The sequence below is a fragment of the Elephas maximus genome, chromosome 22, assembly GCF_024166365.1.
Source record: "Elephas maximus indicus isolate mEleMax1 chromosome 22, mEleMax1 primary haplotype, whole genome shotgun sequence".
NCBI lineage: Eukaryota > Metazoa > Chordata > Mammalia > Proboscidea > Elephantidae > Elephas > Elephas maximus.
In genome coordinates, this window is record NC_064840.1 from 35,271,087 (window position 1) to 35,287,778 (window position 16,692).

Below are 16,692 nucleotides of genomic sequence, written 5' to 3' on the forward strand. Positions count from 1 at the left end.
TCCAGGTTCCTCCATGTTATGAAATGTTTCACAGATTCATCACTGTTCTTTATCAATGCGTAGTATTCCATTGTGTGAATATACCACAATTTATTTACCCATTCATCCGTTGATGGACACCTTGGTTGCTTCCAGCTTTTTGCTATTGTAAACAGAGCTGCAATAAACATGGGTGTGTATATATCTGTTCGTGTAAAGGCTCTTATTTCTCTAGGGTATATTCCGAGGAGTGGGATTTCTGGGTTGTATGGTAGTTCTATTTCTAACTTTTTAAGAAAACGCCAGATAGATTTCCAAAGTGGTTGTACCATTTTACATTCCCACCAGCAGTGTATGAGTTCCAATCTCTCCGCAGCCTCTCCAACATTTATTATTTTGTGTTTTTTGGATTAATGCCAGCCTTGTTGGAGTGAGATGGAATCTCATTGTAGTTTTTTTTTTTTCCTTCTTTTTTCTCTCCCACCCTCCCTCCCTCCCCCCCTCGTAACCACAAAAGTATGTGTTCTTTTCAGGTTTACTATTTCTCAAGATCTTATAATAGTGGTCTTATACAATATTTGTCCTTTTGCCTCTAATTTCGCTCAGCATAATGCCTTCCAGGTTCCTCCATGTTATGAAATGTTTCACAGATTCGTCACTGTTCTTTATCGATGCGTAGTATTCCATTGTGTGAATATACCACAATTTATTTACCCATTCATCCGTTGATGGACACCTTGGTTGCTTCCAACTTTTTGCTATTGTAAACAGAGCTGCAATAAACATGGGTGTGCATATATCTGTTTGTATGAAGGCTCTTGTATCTCTAGGGTATATTCCCAGGAGTGGGATTTCTGGGTTGTATGGTAGTTCTATTTCTAACTGTTTAAGATAACGCCAGATAGATTTCCAAAGTGGTTGTACCATTTTACATTCCCACCAGCAGTGTATAAGAGTTCCAATCTCTCCGCAGCCTCTCCAACATTTATTATTTTGTGTTTTTTGGATTAATGCCAGCCTTGCTGGTGTGAGATGGAATCTCATCGTAGTTTTAATTTGCATTTCTCTAATGGCTAATGATCGAGAGCATTTTCTCATGTATCTGTTGGCTGCCTGAATATCTTCTTTAGTGAAATGTGTGTTCATATCCTTTGCCCACTTCTTGATTGGGTTGTTTGTCTTTTTGTGGTTGAGTTTTGACAGAATCATGTAGATTTTAGAGATCAGGCGCTGGTCGGAGATGTCATAGCTGAAAATTCTTTCCCAATCTGTAGGTGGTCTTTTTACTCTTTTGGAGAAGTCTTTAGATGAGCATAGGTGTTTGATTTTTAGGAGCTCCCAGTTATCGGGTTTCTCTTCATCATTTTTGGTAATATTTTGTATTCTGTTTATACCTTGTATTAGGGCTCCTAGGGTTGTCCCAATTTTTTCTTCCATGATCTTTATCGTTTTAGTCTTTATGTTTAGGTCTTTGATCCACTTGGAGTTAGTTTTTGTGCATGGTGTGAAGTATGGGTCCTGTTTCATTTTTTTGCAAATGGATATCCAGTTATGCCAGCACCATTTGTTAAAAAGGCTATCTTTTCCCCAATTAATTGACACTGGTCCTTTGTCAAATATCAGCTGCTCATACGTGGATGGATCTATGTCTGGGTTCTCAATTCTGTTCCATTGGTCTATGTGCCTGTTGTTGTACCAGTACCAGGCTGTTTTGACTACTGTGGCTGTGTAATAGGTTCTGAAGTCAGGTAAAGTGAGGCCTCCCACTTTCTTCTTCTTTTTCAGTAGTGCTTTGCTTATCCGGGGCTTCTTTCCCTTCCATATGAAATTGGTGATTTGTTTCTCTATCGCCTTAAAATATGACATTGGAATTTGGATCGGAAGTGCGTTAAATGTATAGTGGCTTTTGGTAGAATAGACATTTTTACTATGTTAAGTCTTCCTATCCATGAGCAAGGTATGTTTTTCCACTTAAGTATGTCCTTTTGAATTTCTTGTAGTAGAGCTTTGTAGTTTTCTTTGTATAGGTCTTTTACATCCTTGGTAAGATTTATTCCTAAGTATCTTATCTTCTTGGCGGCTGCTGTGAATGGTATTGATTTGGTTATTTCCTCTTCGGTGTTCTTTTTGTTGATGTAGAGGAATCCAAGTGATTTTTGTATGTTTATTTTATAACCTGAGACTCTGCCAAACTCTTCTATTAGTTTCAGTAGTTTTCTGGAGGATTCCTTAGGGTTTTCTGTGTATATAATCATGTCATCTGCAAATAGTGATAACTTTACTTCTTCCTTGCCAATCCGGATACCTTTTATTTCTTTGTCTAGCCTAATTGCCCTGGCTAGGACTTCTAGCACAATGTTGAATAAGAGCGGTGATAAAGGGCATCCTTGTCTGGTTCCCGTTCTCAAGGGAAATGCTTTCAGGCTCTCTCCATTTAGAGTGATTTTGGCTGTTGGCTGTTGGCCTTGTATAGATGCCCTTTATTATGTTGAGGAATTTTCCTTCTATTCCTATTTTGCTGAGAGTTTTTATCATGAATGAGTGTTGGACTTTGTCAAATGCCTTTTCTGCACCAATTCATAAGATCATGTGGTTTCTGTCTTTTGTTGTATTTATATGGTGGATTGCATTAATGGTTTTTCTAATATTTAACCAGCGTTGCATATCTGGTATAGATCCCACTTGGTTGTGGTGGATTCTTTTTCTGATATGTTGTTGAATTCTATTGGCTAGAATTTTGTTGAGGATTTTTTTCATCTATGTTCATGAGGGACATAGGTCTGTAATTTTCTTTTTTTGTGATGTCTTTACCTGGTTTTGGTATCAGGGAGATGGTGGCTTCATAGAATGAGTTAGGTAGTATTCCGTCATTTTCTATGCTTTGAAATATCTTCAGTAGTAGTGGTGTTAACTCTTCTCTGAAAGTTTGGTAGGACTCTGCAGTAAAGCCGTCCGGGCCAGGGCTTTTTTTTGTTGGGAGTTTTTTGATTACTGTTTCAATCTCTTTTTTTGTTATGGATCTATTTAGTTGTTCTACTTCTGGTTGTGTTGGTTTAGGTAGGTAGTGTTTTTCTAGGAATTCATCCATTTCTTCTAGGTTTGCAAATTTGTTAGAGTACAATTTTTCGTAATAATCTGATATGATTCTTTTAATTTCAGTTGGGTCTGTTGTGATGTGGCCCATCTCGTTTCTTATTCGGGTTATCTGTTTCCTTTCCTGTATTTCTTTAGTCAGTCTGGCCAATGGTTTATCAATTTTGTTAATTTTTTCAAAGAATCAGCTTTTGGCTTTGTTAATTCTTTCAATTGTTTTTCTGTTCTCTAATTCATTTAGTTCAGCTCTAATTTTAATTATTTGTCTTCTTCTGGTGCCTGATGGATTCTTTTGTTGCTCGCTTTCTATTTGTTCAAGTTGTAGGGACAGTTCTCTGATTTTGGCTCTTTCTTCTTTTTGTATGTGTGCATTTATCAATATAAATTGACCTCTGAGCACTGCTTTTGCTGTGTCCCAGAGGTTTTGATAGGAAGTGTTTTCATTCTCGTTGCGTTCTATGAATTTCTTTATTCCCTCCTTAATGTCTTCTATAACCCAGTCTTTTTTCAGCAGGGTATTGTTCAGTTTCCAAGTATTTGATTTCTTTTTCCTGATGTATCTGTTATTGATTTCCACTTTTATGGCCTTGTGGTCTGAGAAGATGCTTTGTAATATTTCGATGTTTTGGATTCTGCAAAGGTTTGTTTTATGACCTAATATGTGGTCTATCCAAGAGAATGTTCCATGTGCACTAGAAAAAAAAAGATATACTTTTTTGGGTGGAGTGTTATGTATAAGTCTATGAGGTCAAGTTGGTTGATTGTAGCAGTTAGGTCTTCCATGTCTCTATTGAGCTTCTTACTGGAAGTCCTGTCCTTCTCCAAATGTGATGTGTTGAAGTCTCCTACTATAATTGTGGAGGTGTCTATCTCACTTTTCAGATCTGTTAAAGTTTGTTTTATGTATCTTGCAGCCCTGTCATTGGGTGCATAAATATTTAATACGGTTATATCTTTCTGGTCAATTGTCCCTTTAATCATTATGTAGTGTCCTTCTTTATCCTTTGTGATGGATTTAACTTTAAAGTCTATTTTGTCAGAAATTAATATTGGTACTCCTGCTGTTTTTGATTGTTGTTTGCTTGATATATTCTTTTCCATCCTTTGAGTTTTAGTTTGTTTGTGTCTCTAAGTCTAAGGTGTGTCTCTTGTAGGCGGCATATAGACGGATCGTGTTTCTTTATCCAGTCTGAGACTCTCTGTCTCTTTATGGGTGCATTTAGTCCATTTACATTCAGAGTAATTATAGATAAGTATGTGTTTAGTGCTGTCATTTTGATGCCTTTTTGTTTATGTTGTTGACAATTTCATTTTTTCCACTTACTTTTTTGTGCTGAGACTTTTTCTTTGTAAATTGCATGTTTCTCATTTTCATAGTAGTCGAATTTATGTTTGCTGAGTCGTTATGTTTTTCTTGGTTTTTATTTTGAGTTATGGAATTGTTACACCTCTTTGTGGTTACCTTCATATTTACCCCTATTTTTCTAAGTAAAAACCTAACTTGTATCATCCTGTATCAGCTTGTTTTCCTCTCCATATGGCAGTTCTATGCCTCCTGTATTTAGTCCCTCTTTTTGATTATTGTGATCTTTTACATAATGACTTCAATGATTCCCTGTTTTGAGCATTTTTTTTCTTTTTAAAATTAATCTTAATTTGTTTTTGTGATTTCCCTATTTGAGTTGATATCAGGATGTTCTGTTCTGTGACCTTGTGTTGTGTTGGTATCTGAAATTATTGATTTTCTGACGAATTTCCTTTAGTATTTCTTGTAGTTTTGGTTTGGTTTTTCCAAATTCTCTAAGCTTGTGTTTATCTGTGAATGTTTTAATTTCGCCTTCATATTTTAGAGAGAGTTTTGCTGGATATATGATCTTTGGCTGGCAGTTTTTCTCCTTCAGTACTCTATATATGTCATCCCATTGCCTTCTTGCCTGCATGATTTCTGCTGAGTAGTCTGAACTTATTCTTATTGATTCTCCTTTGTAGGAGACCTTTCTTTTATCCCTGGCTGCTTTTAAAATTTTCTCTTTATCTTTGGTTTTGGCAAGTTTGATGATAATATGTCTTGGTAATTTTCTTTTTGGCTCAATCTTATATGGGGTTCGATGAGCATCTTGGATAGATATCCTTTCATCTTTCATGATGTCAGGGAAGTTTTCTGCCAACAGATCTTCACCTATTCTCTCTGTATTTTCTGTTACCCCTCCCTGTTCTGGAACTCCAATCACACACAAGTTATTCTTCTTGATAGAGTCCCACATGATTCTTAGGGTTTCTTCATTTTTTAAATTCTTTTATGTGATTTTTCTTCGACTATATTGGTGTCAACTGCCTTATCCTCCAACTCCCCCACTCTGCATTCCAATTCCTCGATTCCGCTCCTCTGACTTCCTATTGAGTTGTCTAATTCTGTAATTTTACTGTTAATCTTTGGATTTCTGAATGCTGTCTCTCTATGGATTCTTGCAGCTTATTAATTTTTCCACTATGTTCTTGAATAATCTTTTTGATTTCTTCAACTGCTTTATCAGTGAGTTCCTTGGCTTTATATGTAGATTGCCTTATTTCATTTCTGAGGTCAACCCTAATGTCTTGAAGCATTCCGTAAATTAGTTTTTTATATTCTGCATCTGGCAATTCCAGGATTGTATCTTCATTTGGGCAAGATTTTGATTCTTTAATTTGGGGAGTTTTAGAAGCAATCATGGTCTGCTTCTTTATGTGATTTGATATCGACTGCTGTCTCCAAGCCATCTATAAGATATTGTAATGATTTATTTTCTATTTGGTCACTGAGTCTTATCTTGTTTTCTTTCAATATACATAGATGGGCTATTAGGTTGCACTGTCTTGATTATTGTAGCCTTGAATCACTTATGTCCTATTACCAGGTGGTTTGGGCTGTTACCAGATATATAAGCCTAAGAGTCCATTCACTATTCTTGAGTAGAATCTGATTTTGGGTCACCAAGTGTGTGGTGTAGACTGTCACCTATTTACTTACAGGAGTCGTGGTGATAGTTGTGTGCACCAGATTCTAGTAGCAGCAGGGTTTCACACTCCCGGGGGGCAGGATGCTGACAGGCTTCCCCCAAGTTCCAGTGAGGTAGGTGTGTCTCTATTCCTAAAGCACTTGGGTGGATGGGCTCTGCAGCTGTAGCTTAGGCACCCAGTGCATGTACCTCTACAGATTGGTAGGTGTCACTATCCTTAGACCCCTATGGCAGGAGGCTAGGTGGTTTGGGTTGAGCTTCAGCCCTCAGTTCCCCGTTGTAGGTCAGTGAGAACTCTGTTTAATAGGTAGAGATATCAGACCTGGGAAACTTGTCTTTCCAGTAATCTGCTAAAACAATTACAGTCAGATCACTATCAGAAATGCCTTTGCATTATAATAGCCACCTTGTTCCCTGTAAGGATGAAACCTCAAGACTGTGGATCTCATATGCTTGGCTGGAGCTGGTTTTGTATTTTTAGTCCAATTTCGGGAAGTCAGGGAAGGATTTTTGTTCCCTGGGTTTTTTGTAGCTGCTTCTCTCAGGCCAGGAGAATGGGTTAGGAAAAGACAAAAACAAAAAACTGCAGAGCACGTCATTCTCTGGCCCAGGAAATTCCAATGATAATGAAGCCCCCTGGGAATGGGGAGGGGGAGGGATCAGATAGATAGGAAAGAGTAGCACCCAGGAATATAGACAAAGTTACTTATCTTGCTTGGTGATGACTGTTTTATCTGAGATTCCTGAGGGGCGTGTAGCCTGTGTGTGTTGGCTGGGTCGAGATTGCCCCCAAGTTTAAGGCCCGCGTCCTGTGCTTGTGCTGTCTCAGAAGCCGTGGTCCGTTCCTCCGCTCCCAGTCCAAAGCCCAGTGCCAAGGTTCCCCAGCTGGGACGCCACACTCAGGGCTCCAAAACCAGTCGCTGCCTCCCAGTGACTTCTCCTCCTGTCAGCCATGTTGCCGCGCTGCCTGCGTGCACGGGCTGGGCTTTCTCTGGGGTCACTTCTGGGGGCTAGGGCTGCGTCCCGTGTTTCGCTGTCTCAGGATGCCGTGCTTAGCTCCCCTGCGCCCAGTCAAAGCCTGGTGCCAAGGTTTTCTGACTGGGTTGCTGGCTCCAGGCTCCGAAAACAGTCGCTGCTTCCCCGTGGTTGTTTGTTCTCTTGTTAGCCACGTCAGCGTGCAGCCTGCTTGCGCTGGCTGAGTCTCTGTCACTGAGGTCAACTCTTTAGATCTGTGTTTGATGGTCAGGGTTCGTAGATTGTCATGTATGTGAGCGATTCACTTGTTTTTCCGAGTCTTTGTTGCAAGAGGGATCCGAGGTAGCTTCTACCTCGTCAGCCATCTTGGCCCCGCCTCAATTTTAGGAACTTTTTGATTCCATCTGTGATTTCTTCTATTACCCAGTGGTTTTTAAGCAGGGTGTTATTCAGTTTCCATGTAATTGATCTTTTTTCCTTACTCTTCCTGTTGTTAATTTCTCCTTTGATGGCACTGTGGTTAGAGAAGGTACTTTGTATTATCTCAGTGTTTGGATTTTGTTGAGGGTTGATCTGTGGCCTAAGACGAGGTCTACTCTATAGAACGTTCCATGTGCTTTGGAAAAGAATGTGTACTTTGCAGCTGTTGGGTGGAGTGTTCTATACATGTCTGTGAGATTAAGTTGGCTGATCGTGCTCTTTAGCTCTTCTGTATCTTTGTTGAATTTGTTTCTAGATGTTCTGTCCTTTACTGAGAGTGGTGTGTTAAGTCTCCTACTATTATTGTGGAACCGTCAATTTCTGTTTTCAGTGCTGTTAGAATATGTTTAAGTATTTTGGAGCCCTGTCATTGGGTGCATAGATGTTTATTATGGTTAAGTCTTCATGATGGATCATCCCTTTAATCATTATATAGTGCTCTTCTTTGTATTTTATGGTGGATTTTGTTTTAAAGTCTCTTGCCACTCCTGATCTTTCTTGGTAGTTATTTGCTTGATATATTTTTTCCATGCTTTGATTTTTTAATAGATTTGGATCTTTGTTTCTTGTAGACAGCATATTGATGGATCCTTTTTTTTTTAAATCCATTCTCTCAGTCTGTGTCTCTATGGGTGCATTTAGGCCATTTACATTCATTGTAATTACTGATAGGTGTGAGTTTACTGCTTTCATTTTGTACTGTTTTTTTTTTTGTGTGTGTGTGTGGTGCTAACATTTTCTTTGGAAACCCTGGTGGTGCAGTGGTTAAGTGCTATGGCTGCCAACCAAAGGGTTGGCACTTTGAATCCGCCAGGTGTTCCTTGGAAACTCTATGGAGGAGTTCTACTCTGTCCTATAGGGTCGCTATGAGTTGGATTTGACTTGATGGGACTGGGTTTTTTTTTTTTTTTTTTTTTTTAACATTTTCTTTGTTCCTCTTACTCTCTGTGCTGAGTTCCTTTTGTTTGTGGATTTCTTTTTCATTTCTTTTGTTTTGGTAGATTTTGTTTTTATTGAGACTTTATGTTTTTCTTTATTTTTATAAATAGGTTTAACTTTTTGGTTACCTTGAAATCTACCCTTATCTTCATAGGTTTGAACCAGTCTATTATTACTTGGTATCGCCTTGCCTCCTCTCCATTAGAAAGCTCTATACCTATGCCGTTTATTCCCTCTTTTATTGTGCTGATGTTGCCATTTATAGATTAACCTCTCTGGTTCCCTGTTTCAATTATTTTGGTTTTGGATAGTCCTCGAGAGTTCATTTCCTAGGTTGGTATTTGGCTGGTACAATCTTGCATCCTAGATTCAGGCTGTGGTCTGATGCTGTTTGTTCTCAGACCAAAGGACTCCCTTTAATAATTCTTCAAAGTTTGGTTTGGTTTTTACATATTTCTTTAATTTCTGTTTATCTGGACATGTCCTAATTTCACCATCATAGTTGAATGAAAGTTTTGCAGGATATATTATTCTTGGTTGGCAATTTTTTTTTCTTTCAAGGTTTTATATATGCTATCCCATTGCCTTCTTTTCTGCATTTTTTTTTTTCTACATGGTTTCTGCCAAATAATCAGAGCTTAGTCTTGTTTCTCCTCTATATGTGAATTTTTGTTTTTCTCAAGCTGCTTGCAGGATTTTTTCTTCATCTTTGGTTTTAGTGAGGGTGATTGATATGCCTTGGTGTTTTCCTTTTGGGGTCTATCCTGTATGGAGTTCGTTGAGGTTCTTCGATGGTCAGCTTTTCATCATTCATGGTATTAGGGAAGCTTTCTGTCAGCAATTCTTCAATGATCCTCTGTGTTTTCTGTTTTCTCTCCCTGTTCTGGAACTCCGATCACTTGAAAATTTTTGCTTTTGATTGTATCCCACAAAATTCTCAGGGTTTCTTCATTTTTCTTTGTTCTTTTTTCTGATTTTTCCTCAAAGTTGTATCTAAGCATTTGTCTTCAATTTCACTGATTGTCTTCCATCGTTTCAAACCATTTCCTCAGCCCTTCTATGACACTGTCCATTTCTGAAATCTTGTTATCTTTTGGATTTCTAACTGTTGTTTTTGTATGATTTCTAGTTGTGAATTTATTTTGGCATTTTTTGCTGTATTATTTTCCTGAATTGTTCCATTTTTTGTCTGTATTTTTCATGAATTAGTCTTCCTTTTCCATAAGTTTGTCTATTGTTTTCCTCATTTTTGTCCACTTTTTTTTTTGCTCTTGGATTGCTCTGAATATTAGTCATTTGAATTCCCTATCAGGTAGTTCTAGTGCCTTTTCTTCTACTGGAAGGTCATCTGGTGTTTTATTTTGGGTGCCTACTGGAACCATCTTGTCCTTTTTTATGTTTGGATATTGTCTGCTGTCTTTGGGACATTCTGTAGTTATTTTCTTTGCTTCTTGATTGTAGATTTTTGTTTTGCCCTGCTTTTTTGTTTTATTTGATTATGTCTGAGCAGGCAGGGTGTGCCTTCTTTGTTGTTTGCTCCCCTGTAGTCACAGTAATTTTCACCTTTTGTCCAATGGGCAGGGCCAGTCATTCATTCATGGTGCAGCAGGGCAGATCCTGCTGAAGGGCAGGGGCTGGGGTGGGTTGTTTGTGACACATACTAGGGCCAACACGGTGGGCCAGGAATAAGTGCTGGGTAGATTCTAGTAGGCCATGCCTGTGCTGCTCGGGGGTGTGATGCTCAGTGCATGGTGCAGGCAGGCAGGAAAGAGGTGGTAGGTTGTGATGTATGGAGCTAATAGGGGTATGGGAGAGAGGAGAGAGAGGAAAGAGAAACAGTAGCCAAAAATAAACAAGCAAAGAAATAAAGAAAAAAAAGAGTGCTAAGGGAGCTTGCATTACAGTGGATAGATGAGAAACCGAGAAATAGAGAAAAGGCAAAAGGGAAAAAAGAAAGAAAAAATAACTAGGTAAAAATTTGGTAAAGAAAGCTCCCAGGAGTCCCAGAGTCCCAATGGTGGGGCGACTAAGACTGGGGAAGTGGCTCCCAGGCTGTGCAGTATAGCCTGGCTAGACGTGGTATAGATGTCACACAGCACCAGGTATTTAGGAGACAGGAAAAGAAGATAAGTGTAGAGAGATGAGAACTGAGAAATGGAGAAAGACAGAAAGGGAAAAAGAGAGAGAGAAAAAAAAAAAAAAAAGAAATATCCCTAGAGATCCCACCTACATGGCTGTGCAGATTGGGGGAGTGGCTCCTAACCCATGAAGTACACCCTGGCTAGAGGGCCCTCCCAAACTGCGAAAAGAAAAAGAAAACAAACAAACAGAACAAAGCAAAACAAGGGAAAAATCTCCAGGGATTCCACCAGCGGTGATGTTGCAGGTTGGGGGAGTTGTTCCCCAGTTGAACATGGATTCACAGCCTTTCAAGAAGAAGCAAAGATGGTGCATGGAACCAGGTGTTCCAGAGAAAGGAGGAGGAGGTGGTAGGAGGCACAGAAGAAATGAAGAGAGCGGGAAAGAGCCAACACCAGCTGAGGGGCCCAGGCAGTGTGAGCAGGGCAAATCCAAGCAGCCTGAGGCCAAAGCAGTTGCCTCCTGGCCAAGAGACTATGCCTGATGGGAAGCAGAAGATACCGAGGGGCGGGGGGGGGAGGGGAAGAAGAGGGAGATTAGGAAAGCGTATATTTCTCGTTACCAGGTGCTCTGTCTCCTGCTGGGAACTTCATGAAGCTGCTTTCCCTTACTCCCTGTCAATTGATCTCTGACATGGGTGGGGCAAATCCAAGGGGCATGGACGCTGTACTTCCCGGCTGGCCGAGCCACTGCAGCCAGCCAGGAAGCTCAGAGGTGGAGCAGTGGGGAGAGAATGCGGGTTGGGAAAGTGTGTATCGCTGGTTATCGGGTGCTCCCTCTCCTGCTGGGAGTTCCGAGAAGCTGCTTTCCCATGCTCCCTGTCTGCTGATACTCTATAGGAGTTCAAGATGGCAGATCCGTGCTGCTTTAGCTGATGGGGTCTTCAGCATGTACCTCTCCTCACTGTCTGTCCTCTGTCAGTTTCTTATTCCATTTGGTGCTTGGTTCATTATCTCTTCATTTGACACTTCAGGTTCCAGGAATGACGTTTGTCTCTGTTTTGCTTAGATTTTGGGGTCTTTGCTGTGGAGGGACGGCGTGGTGCTTCTGTCTATGATGCAATGTTGGCCAGAATGTTAGGAGTTTTTTAATTACTTTTTCAAACTCTCCTTTTGTTTATTTAGTTGTTCTAACTCTGTGTTGTTTAGGTAGTGTGTTTCTAGAAATCTGTCCATTTCTTCTAGGTTTTCAAACTTGTTAGAGTACAATTTTTCATAGTATTCTAATATGATTCTTTTAATTTCAGTTGGAGGTGCTGTAATATCACCCATTTCATTTCTTATTTGAACTATTTGCTTCCTCGTCTGTTTCTTCTTTTGTAAGTTTGGCCAATGGTTTATTGATTTTTAAAATATTTTCAAAGACCCAGCTTTTCGTATTATTAACTCTTTCAATTGTTTTTCTATTCTCTATTTTATTTAATTCTGCTCAAAGTTTTATTATTTGCTTTCTTCTGGTGCCCAAGGGCTACTTTTGCTGCTCTCTTTCTATTTGTTCAAGTCGTAGGGTTAATACTTTGATTTTGGCCCTTTCTTCTTTTTGGATGTGTTCATTTATTGCTATATATTGACCTCTGAGCACTGCTTTTGCTGTGTTCCAAAGTTTCTGATAGGATGTGTTTTCATTCTCATTTGATTCTGTGACTTTACTTGTTCCATCTTTAATTTCTTCCATAACGTGGTAGTTTTTGAGCAAGGTGTTCAGTTTCCATGTGTTTGATTTTTATTCCTTGCTTTTTCTGTTATTGATTTCTACTCTATGACTTTATGGTCAGAAAAGATGCTTTGCAATATTTCAATGCTTTGGATTTTGTTAAGGCTTGCTTTATGGCATAACATGTAGTCTGTCCTGGAGAATGCTCCATGTGCGTTGGAAAAGAAAGTATGCTTGGCTGCTTTTGGGTGGAGTGTTTTGTATACGTCTACCAGGTCAAGTTGGTTGTTTGTGTGTGACATTTAGAACTTCTATGTCTTTATTGAGCTTCTTTCTGGACGTTCTGCATTTCACTGAAAGTGTTGTGTTGAAGTCTCCTACTATTATTGTGGAGCTATCTCTCTTTTCAAAGCTGTTAGAGTTTGTTTTATGTATTTTGGAGCCCTGTCACTGGGTTTGTAAATATTTATTATGGTTATGTTCTCCTGGTGTATTGACCCTTCTATCATTACATAGTGTCCTTCCTTATCCTTCATGGTGGATTTTACTTTAAAGTCTATTTTGTCAGAAATTAACATTGCCACTCCTGCTCTTTTTTGATTGTTGTTTGCTTGACATATTTTTTTCCATCTTTTGAGTTTTAGTTTGCTTGTGTCTTTAAGTCTAAGGTGTGCCTCATGATATACATGGTTGGTTTTTTTTTTTTTTTTTTTTAATCCATTCTGCCACTCTGTCTCTTTATTGGTACATTTAGTCTATTTACATTTAGCATAATTATTGATGAGTTTAGTGCTGTCATTTTGATGTCTTTTTTCATGTTGTTGATAGTTTCTTTGTTCCACTTATTTTCTATGCTGTCGTTTTTATGTATTTTTTTTTTATTGTTGATTTTGTATTTGCTGAGTCCATTTCTTGTTTTTTTTTTTTTAATTTTGATGTGTAGGATTGTTAGTTTCCTTTGTGGTCACCTTAATATTTACCCCTATTTTTCTATGTTTAAGCCAATCTTTCTTTTCTTTATATCACCTTTTTTCCTCTCCATATGAAAGATCTATTACTACATTTTTTAGTGCCTTTTTTTTTAATGTTGTCATGTTTTACATAATGACATCTCTTTTTCCCTATTTTGAGTGTTTTAGCTTTGCTTTATTTTTGTGATTTCACTATTCGAGTTGGTATCTGGCTCCTCTGTCATGTGTTCTAGTCTTCGGTTGTTGGCTGATGTTGTCGATTTTCTAACTAGAGGACTCCATTTAGTACTTCTTGTAATTTTCATTTGGTTTTGGCAAATTCCCTAAAGTTCTGCTAGATATATAGTTCTTGGATGGCAATTTTTTCCTTCTGGGCTTTATATATGTCATCCCATTGCCTTTCTGCCTGCATGGTTTCTGCTGAGTAGTCAGGGTTGAATCTTATTGACTCTGCTTTGTAGGTGACTTTTCATTTATCCCTAGCTGCTCTTAAAATTATCTCTTTATCTTTGGTTTTGGCAAGTTTGATTATGTCTTGGTGACTTTCTTTGGGGATCTACCTTGTGTGGGGTTCATAAGCATATTGGATAGATATCTTCTTATCTTTCACAATATCAGGGAAGTTTCCTCCCGACAGACTTTCAACAGTTCTCTCTGTATTTTCTGTTATACACCACCTCTTCTGGTACTCCAATCACTCATAGGTTATTCCTGTTGATAGAGTCCCACATAATTCTTAGGGTTTCCTCACTTAAAAAAATTCTTTTATCTGATTTTTTTCTCAAATATGTTGGTGTCAACTGCTTCATCTTCAATCTCACTAATTCTGACTTCCATTGCCTAAATTCTGCTCCTATGACTTTCTATTGAGTTGTCTAATTCTGAAATTTTATTGTTAACCTTCTGAATTTCTGATTGTTCTCTATGGATTCTTGCAGCCTATTAAATTTGTCATTATGCTCTTCCCTAATCTTCTTAAGTTCCTCTACTGCTGTGTCTGTGTGTTTCTTGGCTTGTTCTGTGTTTTGCCTGATCTCCTTGCGGATCTCTTGAAGAGTTCTGTATATTAATCTTTTGTATCCTACCTCTGATAATTCTAGGAAGTTCTCTTCATCTAGAAGATTTCTTCATTCTATGTTTTGGGAGCTTGCTGAAGCCATCATGGTCTACCTCTTTATGTGATTTGATATTGACTGTTGTCTCCATGCCATCAATAAGTTACTGTATTTATTTATTATATGTTTGTTTACTATGTTCTAGCTCCTTGTTTTGTTTTGATATGCCCAAAGAGGCTGCTGGAGTGAGCTAGCTTCATTATTGGTGCCTTTGAACCTCTCAGGTCCTGTCCTCAGGTGATTAGAGCTGTTACTAGGTATGTGAGCCCAGGAGTCTGTCTACATGTATGGATTCAGCTCAGGTGTCCAGGTAGTCAGTCACCAAGTGTGTGGTGCAAGCTCTTACAGTCCTATACAGGCAGGGGTAATAGTTGTAGGCACAAGAATCTGCCTGCAGTAGGAAGTCACACGTTGAGCAGGGCAGGGGCTAACAGCTACCCCTGAGTGTCTATGAGGAAAACATGTCCTGTTTCCTAGAATGCATATGGGGGTGGGTTTCGCAGTTGAACTATAGGCACCCAATGCTGTTGGCTGTAAGGACTGGGAGGCACCACTTATTTTTAGACCCCTGTCAAGGGTGGCTAGGTGTCATGGGTGGAGCCACCAGTCCTCAGACTCCTCAAATGGGTAGGTGAGGACCCTGGTTAATAGGCAGAAGGTGCCAAATATCATGAACCTGCCTGTCCATGATATAGCAGAAACAGCTGATGTTAAACTTCAGGTATATACTCTGTTGTACTGTAATAATAAGGACCTGTTTTGTTGAAATGGGCCCACACAGGCCTATGCATGGGTGAAAACATTAGAAGTCCATGGACCCCTTATGCTTGTGCTTAGGCCAAGGAGCTGTTTCTGCCCTTAGTTCCTAGCTTAGAGGAGCTAGCAGATTTTTTCCCTGTTTGTTAATTTGTTCCCTCTCCAAGACTGGGAGAATGGCTCAGGCCGTGTGATGGGTCCTACTTCCAGCCCAGGGGATGCGGCACTCTCTGAACCTGGCTTGGACCCAGTGCAGAGCAAGAAGTAGCCAGGTAAGTAGGGCAGAGGTTTTTCCCAAAGGAGCATTTTTTTGATTTGCGTGATAGATTAGAAGGATATACTTATCTTTTTCCAATTGAATGCCACTTTTCAGTGATTCTGGAGGTGTGAGTCGACTCTCCTCCACTCAGTCTTCTTTCAATGTGGAAAACGCATACTAAAAGCCACTGCCTGCCTCACTGTGCTAGTGCCAGCAGGTCTGACCTGTGGGGTGCAAGTTCCGGTCAGGTCAGGTCTGGCAACTCCTCGCTGCTTCTGAACCATCTCCCTCTCCCCTGCTGTTGAGTCTGATTCCTCAACTTTGCCTTTGATGTTCAGGGCTCCTAGATTGTCATATATAATTGGTTCACTTTTTTTTTTCTTTTTTAATCTTTCTTGTAAGAGGGACCACAGGAAGCATCTGACTACTCTGTCATCTTGACTCTGCCTGAAGGTGCTCTTTTAAATGCTTTTTATATTTCATTTTTTCATCCCTAGTGTATAGAAATACAATTGATTTTTATTTTTACTTTGCATCCTGTGACTTTGTCGGGGTAAAGACAGCATTTTTCTTTGGCTCTGTAGAAATAACCCCTGGAGTAATTGAGTTGCTTGGTCTGGAACTTCCAGGCCACACATGAGGGTTTGTTCTGGCAATGGTGGGTGGGGGGTGGTGTGTAGACCCAAACAGGTGCATCTGTGAGGCTGATAATAACTAGCTTAAGAAGGCATGATTTAGCTCATCATGCAGGACTGTCCAGTAAAAGCCAAGAACACTAAGGCTTAGAGAGGTTCCTGATTGACAAGAATCATCTGCTCACAGAAGCGTTGCACACCCCTTTGCATATGTAAGCTCCATGTTGGGAATCCTCTTATACCTTGCCAAATGCATATTTCTGTGTACTTTTTAAGGCTATAACAAATCTTTCATTGTAAATATGGTATGCTGTTTATGAGGCCTATGAGCCATTCCAGCAAATCATCAACCCAAAGGGGTAGTGGGAGCCGGGAGATCAGAAAGTAAGACTGTTGTATGGATTGCTGATCTTGCAGCTGGCATCCTGAAGGGGAAGTAGGAAAGTAGCTCCAAATTGGTGGCCAGCAGATCAGAAGGCTGGGGTGTCATACAGACTTCCCACACTTGCAGCTGACATCTGCCTATTTGGCATTTTGAAGGATGGTTTCCTTTAAGCTTATGAGCTCTGACATAGCCATGGGTGGCTAGGGTCAGATAGAGCATGTGCCATGGGGCAGCTGATATGGATGCAGAAGTGGGAATTTGAGGAATAGATCAATCTCCATATTTTGAAAATTGGATTCATACTGACCCTTACCACA